This window comes from Parambassis ranga, unplaced genomic scaffold, assembly GCF_900634625.1.
Source record: "Parambassis ranga unplaced genomic scaffold, fParRan2.1 scaffold_182_arrow_ctg1, whole genome shotgun sequence".
NCBI classification, from domain to species: domain Eukaryota; kingdom Metazoa; phylum Chordata; class Actinopteri; family Ambassidae; genus Parambassis; species Parambassis ranga.
Genome location: NW_021144740.1, coordinates 8585 through 26044, shown reverse-complemented (window position 1 = coordinate 26044; position 17460 = coordinate 8585). Strand labels below are relative to the sequence as shown.

The following is a 17460-nucleotide window of genomic DNA, read 5'->3' as shown; positions in this document are numbered from 1 at the left end:
TCTGCTGTGACAAAATCAATACAATCTTTTTTTTACAATTTTTTTTAGCTCAATTTTTGAATATACTGATAAAGTTTCTTATCTATATCTAAAAGGAGATTATATCTCTGTAAGCTATATTTAGGAATTTATACTCAATAGCATGAAAAATCAAGTGTTCCAAATGTTTTGACATCATAGAAGAATTACAAAACCAGAAATGAAGAAAGTATCCCTGCAACTGAACGGAACAGTCACATTGGCATTTTAGACACTATTAAACACTATTAAACACGAACACTGAACATTAAGAGACTTGACTTAGACTTGCCGTCAGTGACTTGAGGCTTGAACCTGGAAGATATTTCACACAACACAAGATTCCATCCAGACTTACTGCAGAACAGTGAGTGAAGATGGATTGCTTCATTTGGCCATCACTAGTCCTGGCTATAATCGAGGAGCGTCAAATTAAGTGTGACCCAAGTCCTAATGAATAAACTGCGAGTCCTCATCTCTACCTAACACCACAGTCAGCATTAATTAGGTTCTGCGCTTGAACCACTCATATGGTAAATAAACCAGAACCACCACCTGTTATTATTTATATTGTTATATCTTATTAAATATTTAACAATATGACACTTATAGGCTATTTTTTATTTTTTTTAAAGTGTGTGTGTGAGAGAGAGACAAGAGGGCTTCTTCTTGGAGGTGGACCTAAATCTGAGAATTTACTGAGACTTTTTTCCCTCAGAATTGTCGAATTCTGGAAAAAAACAAGTAAAAATCTGAGATTTTTTTGCACAACTGTCAGATGTTGTTTTAGTTGACAGCTTTTATTGGAAGCTTGTAAGCTGTAAGGTTCTGCTGCCTCTTATTCGCTTTGTTCTTCTTTGTTTTATACTGCAGGTCTGGTTCATTATACTCTTCTTGTCTCTGCAGCCACGATGGTTTTTTTTGGTTTATGGTTTATGGTTTTGGATCTGAGGAGGACAAAGGCTCCAGTGACCCCTACCAGCATCAAAGGGGTCAGTGTGGAGGTGGTGGAGGAGTACAAATACCTGGGAATGCACTTGGACCACAAACTGGACTGGAGTAAGAACGTGGACACTGTCTACAGGAAGTCGCCTCTACCTTCTGAGGTCCTTCAACATCTGCAGGACGATGATGAGGATGTTTTATGAGTCTGTGGTGGCCAGTGCCATCATGTATGCTGTTGTCTGCTGGGGCAGCAGTCTGAGGGTGAGGGACATCAACAGACTCAACAGAATCATCAGGAAGGCCGGCCATGTTGTGGGAGAGGAACTGGACTCTCTGACAGAGGTGTGTCAGAGGAGGATGTTGTCCAAAATAAAGGCCATACTGGACTGTCCCTCCCACCCACTCCACACTGTACTGAACAGCTACAGGAGCTTGTTCAGCAACAGACTCCGACTCCCACGATGCACCACTGAGAGACACAGGAAGTCATTCCTGCCTGTCTCAATCAAACTACTGAACTCTGAACTGTAACAGTCACTCAGACACTGTACATTCATACTGGAACATTCATGTCATGCTCTTTACTATATAAAGGTTTATACAGTAGTATGTTCTTTAGGTATTTATTATATATTTTATTATATATTTCATTTCAGTAATCCTTTTCTTCTCTGCGTCTGTACGAACAAAGGTAAATTTCCCCTTCGTCGTCATTAACCTCGTAAATCGGATCCTGATCCTGACTTGTATAGAACAGGATTGTGAGGAGTTCCTCTTCTTTCTTTCTATTCTCCTGCTTTCTCTGTTGTTTCTGCAGCCTCTTAGCCTTTTTCAGCTCCTTCCTAGAGGACCCCTTTGTGAGGAGTTCAGATGTTGCGTCCTCCTCCTTTTGGACCTCCTTCTGTCTGAGCCTGGCTTCGCTCTCCTTCACTTGTTCATGGAGAACTGCGTTTTCAGCCGGCAGGGAGTTGATGGGGTTCTGCTGTTCAGAAACCTTTAAAGAGAGCTCTTCATTACTGTCCTTGAGCAGAGTTAACTGTTCCTCTTGCTCATGAGGAAGAGGCTGAACCTTCTCTAGGCTTTCTTTTATAGCCTGCTGCTCAAGTTTCAGCTCCTCTTCCAGGGAAGACTTCTCCTCCACCAGGTTATGGCTCAGACCGTCTTTTTGCAGGACAGTCTGGTTGGCCTGGTCCACGTCAGCTTGCAGAATGGATAGCATATTTAATGACTCCACACATTTTTTAGTGCGTTGGTCCAGTTCCTTGCTGACGTCTTCAGTTTCAGCGATGGCCTGGTCCATCTCCTCTTGCAGGGAACGATTCTCTTCCGCCAGCTTGTGGATCAGACCGTCTCTTTCCAGGACAGTCTGGTTGGCCTGGTCCAGCTCCTCTAGCAGGGAACACTTCTCTTCCGCCAGCTTGTGGATCAGACCGTCTCTTTCCAGGACAGTCTGGTTGGCCTGGTACAGCTCCTCTAGCAGGGAACACTTATCTTCTACCAGCTTGTGGATCAGACCGTCTCTTTCCAGGACAGTCTGGTTGGCCTGGTCCAGCTCCTCTTGCAGGGAACACTTCTCTTCTGCCAGCTTGTGGATCAGACCGTCTCTTTCCAGGACAGTCTGGTTGGCCTGGTCCAGCTCCTCTAGCAGGGAACACTTCTCTTCTGCCAGCTTGTGGATCAGACCGTCTCTTTCCAGGACAGTCTGGTTGGCCTGGTCCACGTCAGCTTGCAGAATGGATAGCATATTTAATGACTCCACACATTTTTAGTGCGTTGGTCCAGTTCCTTGCTGACGTCTTCAGTTTCAGCGATGGACTGGTCCAGCTCCTCTAGCAGGGAACACTTCTCTTCCGCCAGCTTGTGGATCAGACCGTCTCTTTCCAGGACAGTCTGGTTGGCCTGGTCCAGCTCCTCTTGCAGGGAACACTTCTCTTCTGCCAGCTTGTGGATCAGACCGTCTCTTTCCAGGACAGTCTGGTTGGCCTGGTCCAGCTCCTCTTGCAGGGAACACTTCTCTTCTGCCAGCTTGTGGATCAGACCGTCTCTTTCCAGGACAGTCTGGTTGGCCTGGTCCAGCTCCTCTTGCAGGGAACACTTCTCTTCTGCCAGCTTGTGGATCAGACCGTCTCTTTCCAGGACAGTCTGGTTGGCCTGGTCCAGCTCCTCTTGCAGGGAACACTTCTCTTCTGCCAGCTTGTGGATCAGACCGTCTCTTTCCAGGACAGTCTGCTTCTCAGTTTCTAGCTGGCTTTGGACTGAGCAAAGTTTAGAGACCAGCTCCTCATATCTGGAAGGATTTTGCTTCTTTTCCACTTTCTCCCTCTCCTTACGATCCTTCTTCTCTTGTTTCTCCCTCTCCTTTCGATCCTTCTTCTCCTGTTTCTCCCTCTCCTCACGTTCTTTCTTTTCCTGTTTCTCCCTCTCCTTACGATCCTTCTTCTCCTGTTTCTCCCTCTCCTCACGTTCTTTCTTTTCCTGTTTCTCCCTCTCCTTACGATCCTTCTTCTCCTGTTTCTCCCTCTCCTCACGTTCTTTCTGCAACTTCTTTTCTGCATTTTTTTGCTCCTTCTTGGACATCTGAGGCTCGCTGAGTTTTTCTTCCAGGAGCTTCATCTCTCTGACGTCTTTAACGAACTGCTGCATGCTCTCAAGCCTTTTGTCTGTGACTGCAAGTCTCGGTCCTTCTGAATGATCTGAAAAAAAGTACATAAGTATATTATGAAATATAATAATATGAAGTAGTTGCGATTTCCTGTGGATTTTAACAGTGATTTTAACAGTGTTAAACTATTTTACCTACAGTAAACACTTAATGACTATTTCAGAGACAGATTCAACAAAAACTCGGTGACAAACAGAAACTAATTCCAAGTGAAACAACAGTTTTGTCAAACATACTGGTGCTACTACACTAACAGCCTCCATATCTGAGGCCTTCTCTCATTTACAGAGACAAAAAACTGGCAAATCCCATAGAAAAATGAACCAAACTGCTTAATGCAGATAATACTGAAACACTAAAAATACTAACTTACAAAAAGATGCATGTCTTTATTTTTATTTGCTTATAAAACTGCTCAATTCACAACAAACCTTGTGGATGTGTTTATAATGATGCCCTGCCTTATCTGCTACATCAGTGTTTCCCTGTTCATATAATGCTCCACTGTGTCCTGACGGTCCATCACATGTGTTTTATTCTTGCTGATAAGAATAGGAGCAGGTGGCTATGTGCACTGGCTAGGCGAGGCTGAAGCTAGCAGGCTAACAGGAGCTAACCTGGCCCTTATTACAACATGGGTTAATGCTGAAAACAACTCTAACTCTCCGTGTCTTTGTTAGGAATCTCCTCATGTCCATTGTGTGTGGGGAGGCAGCAGAAAAGGCAACAACATGTCTTCAGACAAATAATACCGTCTACTGTAACTGAAAGTAAACAGTAGCTACCTCCCAACTTTTCTAAGTTGATTTAACATCAACCTAACCTCACCTGGGGTCATGTGACAAACAGTAAGGCTTTAGCATGAGCTGGACTTACGTTACCTCCTCCAGCTTCGACCAGCACCGACGGTTCTCTTTACGGTGTTTTACTCTCGCTCGAAAAACCCACTGGCTTTGTTAGGTCTGTTACTATAGTAACGGTATTGCAGCGCTGTGGTAACCAGGAAAACGCCCCCTTCTACCACGCATCTGTTGGAGCCTTTGATGTTATTTGCGTAAGCTAGCGTAGCTGCTATTAGCATTAGCCATCGTTCGCGTTAGCTTCTTAGCTGAGGCTAGCAAAGCGGAGGAGTAACGCTATTTATATTTATAAGTGTATGTTTTGATTGTGGCGATCGAACCTTTTTTTCTGTCTGCACCAACTACATCGAGCAGACAGGAAGTCAGGCACCAGAATAAAAGCGTTTCCGGTGGATTTTCAAAATAAAACGCTGTCAGACTGAACTCACGCTGATTTAACATCGCTACCGGCAGAGAAACACAGGCACAGCCATGTACGAGGAGAGATTCCGTTTGAAAAGTAGGGAAACGGCTTTTTATATGATAGAACATGCTTTTATACAGACAACATCAGAAAGGAAAAGACAGGGAGAGAAGCAGCAGCTGTTCTCAGAGTGGAAGGTGAGCAGCTGCCCTGTGTGTTGAGTAGGGTTGGGTGATATTGGCAAAAAAATTAATCACGATTAATTGTGGCATTTAGCCGATAACGATTAATTTGACGATTAATTGATGACAGTTGCACTTACATGTTTTTGACTCTAAATTGGCACAGTGTTCTAGCATGATACCGACAAATCATCAGTCAAGTTAACTACTTCATTCACAACAGGCTAAGCTGGTGAGTAGGCACCAACCAGCCATGGAAATATGTATTGATAATATTGAGGCACAAACTGCTTCAAAATAATAATGAAGCAAACATTTAAAGTAACTTTGTCCTTCAAATGTTTTTATCTTAAGGTCACAAAGCATGTCAACATTAAAATTAAACAGACAAATAGACAAACAAAGTTCAGAAAAGTCACATCAGTGATTATTTCAAGTTAAAAAATGTGTCTGCGCAAATGAACCTGTGACTGGAATATGTCCCACACTAGTGCATGTTTTCACTCAGACTGTAGAACAGCAGCAGAAAAAACACACAAACAAACAAACCGGACAATTTCACATTTAAATGTGTGTCTGTGCAAATCAACCTACATTACGTTCTTCCGGCGCTTCGTTTGGTCGTAAGGAGCACAATGACTAAACGTATCGCGGATTCTCGGCTGAGTGGGATTCTTTCCAATATCTGCTGGAGGAGACTTCGCTGTTGTAATGTTTCCTATGTTGCTATGGAGTCCGTAAATAAAGATCGGAGTTTATTCCTTTGATACGAGCAAAAATTCAGTTACTATAGCAACAACCAACGCTACACGCGTCACCTAATGCATGTCGCGGCACTATATACAGCTGTAGTGTAGTGTTGTGTCCTCGTTGCGCTTTCTTCGTGCTCGGGCTTATGGTGACAGACGTTGAACTTATGTTAGAAACGTGCTGCTCCGCATTATTTAACTGAACACCACTGTCTTTTTATTGTTATTGTGGGCTCACATGTGCGCGGGTGATGGTGAGACTACGCCGCACACAAAAATGCGTCATCATGACGAGGCACTAATCGCAGTAATCGATAAGTGGCAAATATTAATCGATTACAGTTTTTCTGACGATTAATTGCACACGATACGATTTTGCACAAGCCTAGTGTTGAGGGAGTAAACTGAGCTTTCAGTAACTGCTCTGTAACCCTGCCTGACACATAGAGAGGACATTAACCATCAGATAAACAGGCAGGTTACTACGTGACTTTAGTACGGTAACATAACACACGAGACATTTCACTATATTCACGGCATTCAGATTTGTGAGTTTAACAACTAGCTAGCTGCTAGCTAGCTAACAGTCAACATGGTTGTGCCATTTGTGTGCAAACAATGCCATTGTATTACCTGTCCACAGCATCCCAAGGACATTTGTATCGACACACATTAAAGTCTATATGCTTGTATGCACTACGCTGCACTTTATAACATCGTGCTGGACTTGACCATGTCATTATACTGCGGAGTAGCTCTGTTTTGAGTATTATTGTGTGTTTTTGTATATATTGCCTTTTCTGAGCTGTCGGACCAAATTTCGTTGTTCTATGACAATAAAGCGTCTTGATTGTTTCTGATGTCTCAACAGCTGTTACACAGACTGTAAAAAAAGGTGTTTGGATGAATATGTTTCCTTTTCTGATGCCTTGGTGAAACTTTTAACACGTCATTTTACTGTATTACCAAACGTTTGGTTCGTAAGGACATACAACAGGTGATTCTGGAAAATATCAAAACAGTTTTGTAATGATTAATTTGACGCTCCTCGATTATAGCCAGGACTAGTGATGGCCAAATGAAGCAATCCATCTTCACTCACTGTTCTGCAGTAAGTCTGGATGGAATCTTGTGTTGTGTGAATGTTCCAGTATTTATTTTAAATGTATTAGATTTTATTTCAAATTTTTTATTTGTTTAGTTTTTGGTGTCATCTTCAGGAAAGGAAACTGAAAGTGTTTCTGTTTATTCCGCCCTTAATGTGAATGGAAGCACAGGCCCCTGTTTCTTCTTCTTCCCCTTTTCATATCTTTGTTTCTTACATAGGGTTCTTCAGGTCCAGCATAGCAGTTGTTGGAAGAATTCTGGAAACAACCTAACCTGTGTCAGCAGCATGGCCTGCTGGACTTTGTGGAGACAGTCTATCCATATGTCTTACTATGGAAATATATGTGATGTTACACCTATGATCTCATACATGATATGTTACTGTCATATATGATTGTGCTTGTGCCTATTCTAAGATGTGTGTATTCTGAGAAGCTGTGTCTGTTAGATAACAGAGGGTATAAGAAGGGAGCTGCTCTGAAAAGACCTTGAGCACTCCTACAGAGGCAACTGTCTGTGTATGTGACTGCTCCTTCCTGCAGGAATAAAAGCACTTGAGTGATTAACAGCTGATATTTTGGGTTTTATTCCTAACATAAATGATCAGCAGGAGCAGCTTGGAGTCCAGTCTTCTTCAGCTCCTCCATTAAATGAGCTAACATGGCGCTTTTCACCAGGACAGGCCTCGGTGTGAAAGTCACATTACTGCACGATCTTAGTTACACATCATGTTGGTGATTGTGTAAATGTTTCGGACTGAGGATTCAAGATTCAAGAAGTTTATTGTCAAATGCACAGCACTTTACAGTTACACTGAGCAATGAAGTTCTTACTTTGCGAGTTCCCTTCATATGACTTCATACACAACTAAATTAAGATAAAAAAGAAACAGTAGACTTAAGCATAAGAATAAATAAAAATATGAATAAGCAATAGGAAAAATAAAATAAGCAAAATGTGCAGTTCTACGTACAGAGGTAGGACGTTTAGGATCATCGTCGTGCAGGAGAAACAGCAAGTAAACTGTCAGTGATTCATATTTTTATTACCTGAATGATGTCACTCTCAGGTCACTGCTGGACATATGGCTTCAGCTCCATCATTTAGAGTGTTGTTGTGTTGTTATAATGGCCTCTATGTCCTGAACCCTAATTTATAATTTAATTTTTACCCTCTTATTCACTTTGTTCTTCTTTGTTTTATACTGCAGGTCTGGTTCATCATACTCTTCTCGTCTCTGCAGCCACGATGGTTTTTTTATAGAACAGGAGTGTGAGGAGTTCCTCTTCTTTCTTTCTATTCTCCTGCTTTCTCTGTTGTTTCTGCAGCCTCTTAGCCTTTTTCAGCTCCTTCCTAGAGGACCCCTTTGTGAGGAGTTCAGATGTTGCGTCCTCCTCCTTTTGGACCTCCTTCTGTCTGAGCCTGGCTTCGCTCTCCTTCACTTGTTCATGGAGAGTGTTTTCAGCCGGCAGGGAGTTGATGGGGTTCTGCTGTTCAGAAACCTTTAAAGAGAGCTCTTCGTTACTGTCCTTGAGCAGAGTTAACTGTTCCTCTTGCTTATGAGGAAGAGGCTGAACCTTCTCTAGGCTTTCTTTATATTATTATATAAATACAATATTATATTATTTATTCTATAGAATAACTTCCAGGTTTAGCCATCAGTGACTTCATGGTCTTTTCATGGCGTCCTCCCATGTCTTGAATATACTTGGCAACTAAACAAAACAAGAATCAATAGCTTCACATGAATGACGAGAAGAGTGAGTGGATGAAAGCAGAGCGCTGAGCATGACTGTAACCTACACTCTGTGAAGATAAAGTGAAGAGCTGTGAAGCAGGTGTGTCCGTGGCCGAGATCCATCAGGCGAGTGCGTACGTCAGGTTCTTCCGTTTGCTCCAACCAGTGTAAGGCATCATCCAAAACCTCAACGGTGCGATGCTGCAACACCCACAAGTTCAATTCAACAACCCTGATCCTTACACACACACACAGATGTGTTCAAATTTATATTTTCTACCCTGAGAAAAAAAAAAACACTTACCAAGTTTAACATGTTTGCTTTGGTCCTTTTTCAACTAGAACAGAGAACAAAGCAGCATTTTAAACCAAAAACAATGTTCTAAAATGATGGTAAACAAATGTTCATCAGCAGAAACTCACACATTTTGCCCTTATCTATATTCTTTATTGATTTGCCATCTTCAAATATTCCTGATTTCCTTGTGAACATGTTTATGTGGTAGCATTGTTTTGGCCCTTCTCAACTCAACTCAAAATCCACACACACAGCATCTAAGACAATTATTGGAGCTGCACTAGTTGTGCTCATGGGCAGAGATGGTGGCACTAACTTTAGTCTCTGGCTCAGTTAACTTACAGATCCTTGCTCCAAGGCTCTGAGGATTGTCTCCACTGTCTCAATCTTGCGCAGGTGCTTCAGACGTAGGTCCTCTGTGTTCCTACAAAGAGACAATGACAAACTTATTAGCATCCTGAAACAGTCAGGAAGGAAATTGTTGGCTGCTAGCAATGCTTACTTTGAGCTGATTAGACCTATTTCTGCAGCCCAGCAAACAGCATTGCTGGACTCGTCCCGCTGCAATAGAATAGGAAGCAAAAAGACACAGATTTTCATCCGCTGTCCAGCCTCCTTTTTGATTTCAAGTGGGATCTGACTCCATCGTTCAAAAACTGACTCTATAAACAACAAAAGAACAGGCATTAAAAAAAAAACAGCTTACAAGAAATGCTCCATATGAAGGACTCACCGTTTCATTTATATATTTAAGAAAACTGAACTATACTTTTTCCACATAAAATTATAAATAAAAAGGTTACCAAACTGACATTACTCTTGTTTTGACTGATCATAATCTAATGAGCCAAATTACTCTGAACAACAGACACACATCAGGCTCATATCGTGGTCTAAACCAATCAGAGACAGTGAAGGATGGGACCCCCGTGTGTGTATTTTTGAAAACGTGTCTGCTGTAGTCAGCCGAGACCGCAGGAAATCCAGAAGAAGAAGAACGTGGACATAAGCTGTGCAGAGCTGATGCTGTGTGCTAAAGCTTTTTCTATACTCCACGTTACCCGAGGTGACGAGAACAAGAACAAGTTTGTTTCGGCCCGGACTTTTGTGTGTATAACTCCTCATACGGCCCTCTCATTGCACCGCGTGAACACACAGACACATTTCGCTGCTGAACAGCAGAAACTTCAGTTTAGGTGAACATGTAGCGGCGGAGGAAAATTTGTTGCTACTATGCAGGTTTTGCTAATGTGCTGTTGACCTGAATGAGTGATGATAACGAGCCGGTAATGTTCAGGGAGGGGGCGTGACGTGCTCGTAGCATTATAACAGACAGAACAGGTCTGACGGACAGTATTATTTGACCTGTGTGGTTGCATTCATGAAGGCTGATTCACTCGTTTTAAGGAGTTACAGTACATGGTTACATGACAAACGCCCATTTAAAAAGTATTGTGTTCATTACACAAGGTCCAAATTCATTTTAGGATGATATGTGATTATTAAGCCCGTTCATATGTACAAAATGTACTGATGCGTACAAAAATATATGGATTAAGTGTGATGCGGTGCACCTACATTTTGTGCCGGTGCACAAGAAAAAAAGTTAGGCACACCAGTGCAACCAGTGCAAAAAGTTAGTCTAGAGCCCTGTATTGTAAAATTAAATCACACTGTCCAAGTCATCCAAGCAAAGTAGGGCACAACATTACTTTCTACACTCTAATCTGGGATGCCTGTACAGTGGCTTGCAAAAGTATTCATACCCCTTGAACTTTTCCACATTTTCTCACATTATTCCCACAAAAATAAATATATTTTATTGGAATGTTATGTGAAAGACCAACACAAAGTGGCATACAGTTGTGACGTAGAAAGAAAGTTAAACATGAGTTAATTTTTTTTTTTTTACAAATAAAAAACTGAAAGGTGCAGTGTGCAAAAGTATTCAGCCCCCTTTTCTCTGAATGCATCCAATTGCCTTCAGAAGTTGCCTGATGATTTCTGACTGATCGAATGTTGACCTAATGACTAGATACAGTCAACCTGTGTGTAATTTAATCTCAGTCCAAATACAGCTGTTCTGTGACGGCCTCTGTGGTTTGTTGAGAGAATACTGGGGCGCAAACAGCATCATGAAGTGCAAGGAACACAGCAGACAGGTCAGGAATAAAGTTGTGGTGATATTTAAAGCAGGGTTAGGCTATACAAAGATTTCCCAAGCTTTGAACATCTCACAGACCACTGTTCAGTCCATCATCGGCGAATGGAAGGAGTATGGCACAACTGTAAACCTACTGAGACATGGTCATCCACCTAAACTAACAGGCCAAACAAGGAGAGCACTGATCAGAGACGCAGCCAAGAGGCCCATAGTGACTGTGGATGAATTGCAGAGATCTACAGCTAAGGTGGGGGAATCTGGCCATGGGAAAACTATCAGTCATGCACTGCACAAATCTGGACTTAATTGAAGAGTGGCATTAAGAAAGCCATTGTTAAAGAAAACCACAAGAAGTCCTGTTTGCAGTTTGCCAGAAGCCATGTGAGTGACCTAGCAATCATGTGGAAGAAGGCACTCTGGTCAGATGAGACCAAAATTGAACTTTTTGGCCTAAATGCAAAACGCTATATGTGGCGGAAACCTAACACTGCACATCACTCTGAACACACCATACCCACTGTCAAACATGGTGGTGGCAGCATCGTGCTCTGGGGCTGCTTCTCTTCAGCAGGGACAGGGAAGCAGGTCAGAGTTGATGGGAAGATGGATGGAGCCAAATACAGGGCAATCTTGGAGGAAAACCTGTTGGAGTCTGCAAAACACTTGATACTGGGGCGGAGATTCACCTTCCAACAGGACAACAACCCTAAACATAAAGCCAAAGCTACAGTGGAATTGTTTAAAATGAAACATATTAATGTGTTAGAATGACCCAGTCAAAGTCCAGACCTAAATACAATCGAGAATCTGTGGCAAGATCTGAAAACTGCTGTTCAGAAACGTTCTCCATCTAATTTGACTCAGTTTGAATTGTTTTGCAATGAAGAATGGGCAAAGATTTCAGTCTGTAGATGTGCAAAGCTGGTAGAGACATACCCCAAAAGACTTGCAGCTATAATTGCAGCAAAAGGGGGTTCCACAACGTATTGCCTCAGGGGGGCTGAATACTTTTGCATAATGTGAGAAAATGTGGAAAAGTTCAAGGGGTATGAATACTTTTGCAAGCCACTGTAAGTAAATCCAGGCTCAGAAATCACTAATTTAAGAGTCAATGTGCCTGTTGAAGGTGTAATTTAAAAGCTTTAGTTAGAGTCTAGGTTAGATGTCAGCTGATGGAGGTGCAATCACTGTTAGTGAGTAAATATGTGATCAAATTGTTGAGTAAATATTTATGACATTGCTGCATGAAATGCCTCGAATGTTCCTTACCTTGTGGACGAAAAGTGATAACTGTATCATTTTTCTGTAGCAAAAAGAAAAACAAAAGTTTATCAATGACCAATAGAAAACAGTAATATCTATATTTTAATAAATAAAATTTGAAACCTGTATTAGTCCCACAATGGGGAAATTGCTTAAGGCAGCCCAGCAAAGAGTGCCATACACCAGTGAGTACACTGGAGGCTATGCAGGTAAAGTGTCTTGCCCAAGTATAGCAGGGTTGTCCAGTAACCTTCCGGTTACAATTAATAATTAATAATGTAATATTGTAAATAATGTATAGTCGTTGTATGGCTCCTTAATGCCATCCAGCCAGGTCTGACAGTACTTAAGAGTTTTATTATAGTTCAGCATGTTTCATAGAGAGAAAAAAACTGACACGTGTCATTAAATCACAACCCTGCGGTTCCATGTGTCCATATGTAAAACAGACAGCACATTCACTCAGTATGAGACTTAAAAAGAGAAAGATGATAACAAACATTAATGACATTCTCTCTCAGTGAGGTGTGATTCTTTGTTCTGTAGCTCTCTGTTCAACAAAAACGAAACACACGAGTCACGACACGCACATGTCGGGTGCTCATTCATAGCTGACCGGGCTACTTCCGACACAGCCCAAACGTCGGTTCCGAGTCTCCGACAGCTACATAAAGCTTTATTTAAAACACAAAGTGATAAAATAATGATTGGGGGGGGGGGAATACTAACTGTCGAGCGCTTGTTTTCACAAATATTGTTTCATTGACAACACTGAGCTCTGTATATTTCCCATCACTAGTCTGACTCAGCGCTATTAGCATTGTTAGATGCAGCCCAATAGCAAAACTAGCTAGCTTACCTGTAATACACCTGAGAGTCTTTCTATTGACTGTTCAGTTGTCTTCTAGGCACGTAGTTAATTCAGACAGTGTACAGATAAAGTCGTTCACTGTTTTGGGTAATTACATTTAAAACAACAGTCCGCCAAATTAGCGTTTTTCTTTTTTGGGGGTATGTTTATGAAACACAACCTACCAGGAAATAAAGCCACTCCTTCAATTGTTAGCATTGTAGCAAACAAGCTAACGTGCGCAGTCACTACTAGGAGTAAGTAACTCCTCCCGTGAAGTAAATTAAATACTTCTGTGTCCAGTAGTAGTAACGTTACATATATTTCCTGATAAGGTGACACACTTTAACTGTTGTTCAGCAACCTTCCAACACTTTCCCTTTACTTTGTTTCACCGCACGCAGCTAACCGCGAGCTAAGCCCGGAGAGCAGTTTAGCTAGCTGAAGTAGAAACAGCGTTTGATAAAAGTTATACAACAAAATCACATACCTCCGGATAGCTGTGGTCTTTAGCTGTGGTCTTCGTATATACTGTTCATATTAGTGTGCGGAAGTGAAGCACTTCTCGCGCATGCAGCGCAGCAGCAATCCAACAACAACGGCTGTGTCCCAATTCAGGGTCTGCATCCTTCGGAGGACGCAGCCTACGCGGTCTCAGGAGGCCGCGTCCTCCTGAGGATCCTCCGGAGGATCCTCCACCGTTGGTAAATGGGACGGTCTGGCCTTCAAAGCACTTCCTGATTGTGGCGCGACGTCATAAATTTTGCCCCGGGAAAAACAAAAGCAGCGACAGCGACACAACACGGACTAGACAACAAACGGGACAACAGTGTGGATTTAGACATTTGGAATATTTTAATATATTTATTTGTTGTTGGAGGAAGAGGAGAGGCGGCTCCAGCGGCAGCAAAACCGGTGACGGCTCATTTTCTTCAGGCTGGGAGAGCGCAGTGGGGAGGTGACGGTAAGCTGCTGTTTAACCATATTATTGATCATAATTAATATACCGGTTACTGAGCAAACGCTAGATATATAACCAGTAGACAAATATGATTAAATGTAATTTATATTTGATTCAATTGTAAGACTTGATACAGGGTCTGTTTGTAATTTTAATACTTTAAATAAATAGCTAAATGTGTACGAACCCTGCAAATAACCCTGAAACCACTGCTTTAATGTGTCATTAAGCATCAGGTCTGTCACTACACCAGAGAATTACTGCTGGGTGGAGGAGAGTGGGGCTCCCTGCAGGACCAGCTGTCTGTCCTGGAGGAGGTGTACTGACCATCATCACCTCTGGAGGGTGAGGATACATATTTTATAGCTTTTCATATTTTAAGCTGCGTTGGAAGCCGCTCTGTTGAAGTTATTATTTAGGGCCCGAGCACCGAATGGTGCAAGAGCCCTATTGAAACCCTTAGGATTATTATTTTTTTTTTTTTAGGGCCCGAGCACCGAATGGTGCAAGAGCCCTATTGAAACCCTTAGGATTATTAGGGCCCGAGCACCGAATGGTGCAAGAGCCCTATTGAAACCCTTAGGATTATTATTTTTTTTTTTTTTTAGGGCCCGAGCACCGAATGGTGCAAGAGCCCTATTGAAACCCTTAGGATTATTATTAGGGCCCGAGCACCGAATGGTGCAAGAGCCCTATTGAAACCCTTAGGATTATTAGGGCCCGAGCACCGAATGGTGCAAGAGCCCTATTGAAACCCTTAGGATTATTATTTTTTTTTTTTTTTTTTTTTTTTTTTTTTTTTTTTTTTCCCCCTCCGAGATCGCATTTTTGGAGGCCTTAACATGCCCAAAAACTCACCAAACTTGGTAGAAAAATTCATTCGCCCGAAAAATTTTGAAATTTGCTGACTTTTGAAATGCACATATAAAAATGGCTCTATAGCGCCCCCAACGCGTAGCCCCTCTGGCCGGTTTGACACAGGATTATGAAAATTGGCACACATATGTATCACCTCAAGACGCACAAAAAAGTCTCTTGGACCCCCCCTCCAAACCCAACAGGAAGTCCGCCATTTGAAGGTTTGTGGCCATTTTTGGCGATGTGTGACCCTGCTGCCAAACTTTTCACGCCTCGCATACTTCAACGGATTGAGCTGAAATTCGCCGTGTCCACTCAGGACACCATAGGGAATAGACGCATTCCAAAACTCTTACAAAAGTCTTACGGTGTGGCCGGGGCGTGGCCTCAAAGTTTGACCATTTCTGAGGACACAGAAAGTCTCTATAACTTCTTCGTTTTCTGTCCGATCTGTACGAAATGTCACATGTATGATCAGAGTCTGACCCTAAACACATCTATACAACAATATTGAGGCTTTGACAGAGCGCCACCTACTGGCTACACAAAATGTTGTGTTTTCATAGGTTTTTCTGCCTGCCCCCCTGGCCTGTTTTGAGTAGGGTCATGAAAATTGGTACACATGTGTATCACCCCAAGATGCACAAAAAAGTCTCTTGGACCTCCCCTCCAAACCCAACAGGAAGTCCGCAATTTTGAAATTTCTGTTAATTTTTGGCGATTTGTGACCCTCCTACAAAACTTTTCACGCCTCGCATACTTCCTCCAAATGAGCTAAAACTCACTGTGTCCACTCAGGACACCATAGGGAATAGACGCATTCAAAAACTCTTACAAAAGTCTGACGGTGTGGCGGGGGCGTGGCCTCAAACTTGACCATTCGCCATTACAAAGGAACTCACTGTATTTATTGCCCTAATGCGTAGCCCCGCTGGCCAGTTTGACACAGGATCATGAGAATTAGCACACATGTGTATCACCCCAAGACGCACAAAAAAGTCTCTTGGACCCCCCCTCCAAACCCAACAGGAAGTCCGCCATTTTGACTTTTGTGGCCATTTTTTGCCTATTTGTGACCCTACTTCAAAACTTTTCACGCCTCGCATACTTCATGCAATTGAGCTGAAATTCACTGTGTCTACTCAGGACACCATAGGGAATAGACGCATTCCAAAACTCTTTCAAAAGTATTACCGTGTGGCGGGGGAGTGGCCTCAAAGTTGACCGTTCGCCATTACAAAGGAACTCACTGTATTTATTGCCCTAATGCGTAGCCCCGCTGGCCAGTTTGACACAGGATCATGAGAATTAGCACACATGTGTATCACCCCAAGACGCACAAAAAAGTCTCTTGGACCCCCCCTCCAAACCCAACAGGAAGTCCGCCATTTTGACTTTTGTGGCCATTTTGTGCCTATTTGTGACCCTGCTTCAAAACTTTTCACGACTCACATACTTCTTGCAATTGAGCTGAAATTCACTGTGTCCACTCAGGACACCATAGGGAATAGACGCATTCCAAAACTCTTTCAAAAGTATTACCGTGTGGTGGGGGAGTGGCCTCAAAGTTGACCATTCGCCATTACAAAGGAACTCGCTGTGTTTTATGCAGTACTACCCATACACTTTATGCAATGTGGACAAAATCTTACACTAGTGCTATGGACCCGAGTCTGAACAGATATATATGCTAATAGGATGATACGGTCATAGCGCCACCTACTGGTAGCAGGAAAGTTTGGTTGTAAACATGTGTTTGTTGTATATCTGTGGAAATGAGAGGAGGACAGCATAGGACAGGAGAGTATAAGAGACGAGAGCATAGGAGAGAAGACTGCGATGACCCCGCGGATCGCAAGGTGCGCGAGGGCCCGCAATGCTGCTTGCAGCTTTAATTATTTTTTTTTTTTTTTTTTTTTTTTTTTTTTTCCCCCTCCGAGATCGCATTTTTGGAGGCCTTAACATGCCCAAAAACTCACCAAACTTGGTAGAAAAATTCATTCGCCCGAAAAATTTTGAAATTTGCTGACTTTTGAAATGCACATATAAAAATGGCTCTATAGCGCCCCCAACGCGTAGCCCCTCTGGCCGGTTTGACACAGGATTATGAAAATTGGCACACATATGTATCACCTCAAGACGCACAAAAAAGTCTCTTGGACCCCCCCTCCAAACCCAACAGGAAGTCCGCCATTTGAAGGTTTGTGGCCATTTTTGGCGATGTGTGACCCTGCTGCCAAACTTTTCACGCCTCGCATACTTCAACGGATTGAGCTGAAATTCGCCGTGTCCACTCAGGACACCATAGGGAATAGACGCATTCCAAAACTCTTACAAAAGTCTTACGGTGTGGCCGGGGCGTGGCCTCAAAGTTTGACCATTTCTGAGGACACAGAAAGTCT

The 17460-nt window shown here is 42.6% G+C and overlaps 1 long non-coding RNA gene across 2 annotated transcripts; it reads right to left on the bottom strand.

Annotated features, from left to right (window-relative positions):
- Positions 1 to 1914: 1914 nt before the first annotated feature.
- Positions 1915 to 13885, bottom strand: LOC114429631 (uncharacterized). 2 transcript variants are annotated; one of them, XR_003669853.1, is made up of 8 exons: positions 13730 to 13885; positions 12396 to 12429; positions 9465 to 9624; positions 9305 to 9386; positions 8969 to 9002; positions 8730 to 8865; positions 8429 to 8641; positions 1915 to 1957 (listed from the first exon to the last, which is right to left on the bottom strand). It is a non-coding gene; the product is annotated as an uncharacterized LOC114429631 (long non-coding RNA). The 2 variants fall into 2 exon arrangements; XR_003669852.1 differs by lacking the exon at positions 1915 to 1957 and adding an exon at positions 2018 to 2032 and having other exon boundaries at positions 8504 to 8641; positions 13730 to 13884.
- Between the last annotated feature and the right edge of the window lie 3575 nt (positions 13886 to 17460).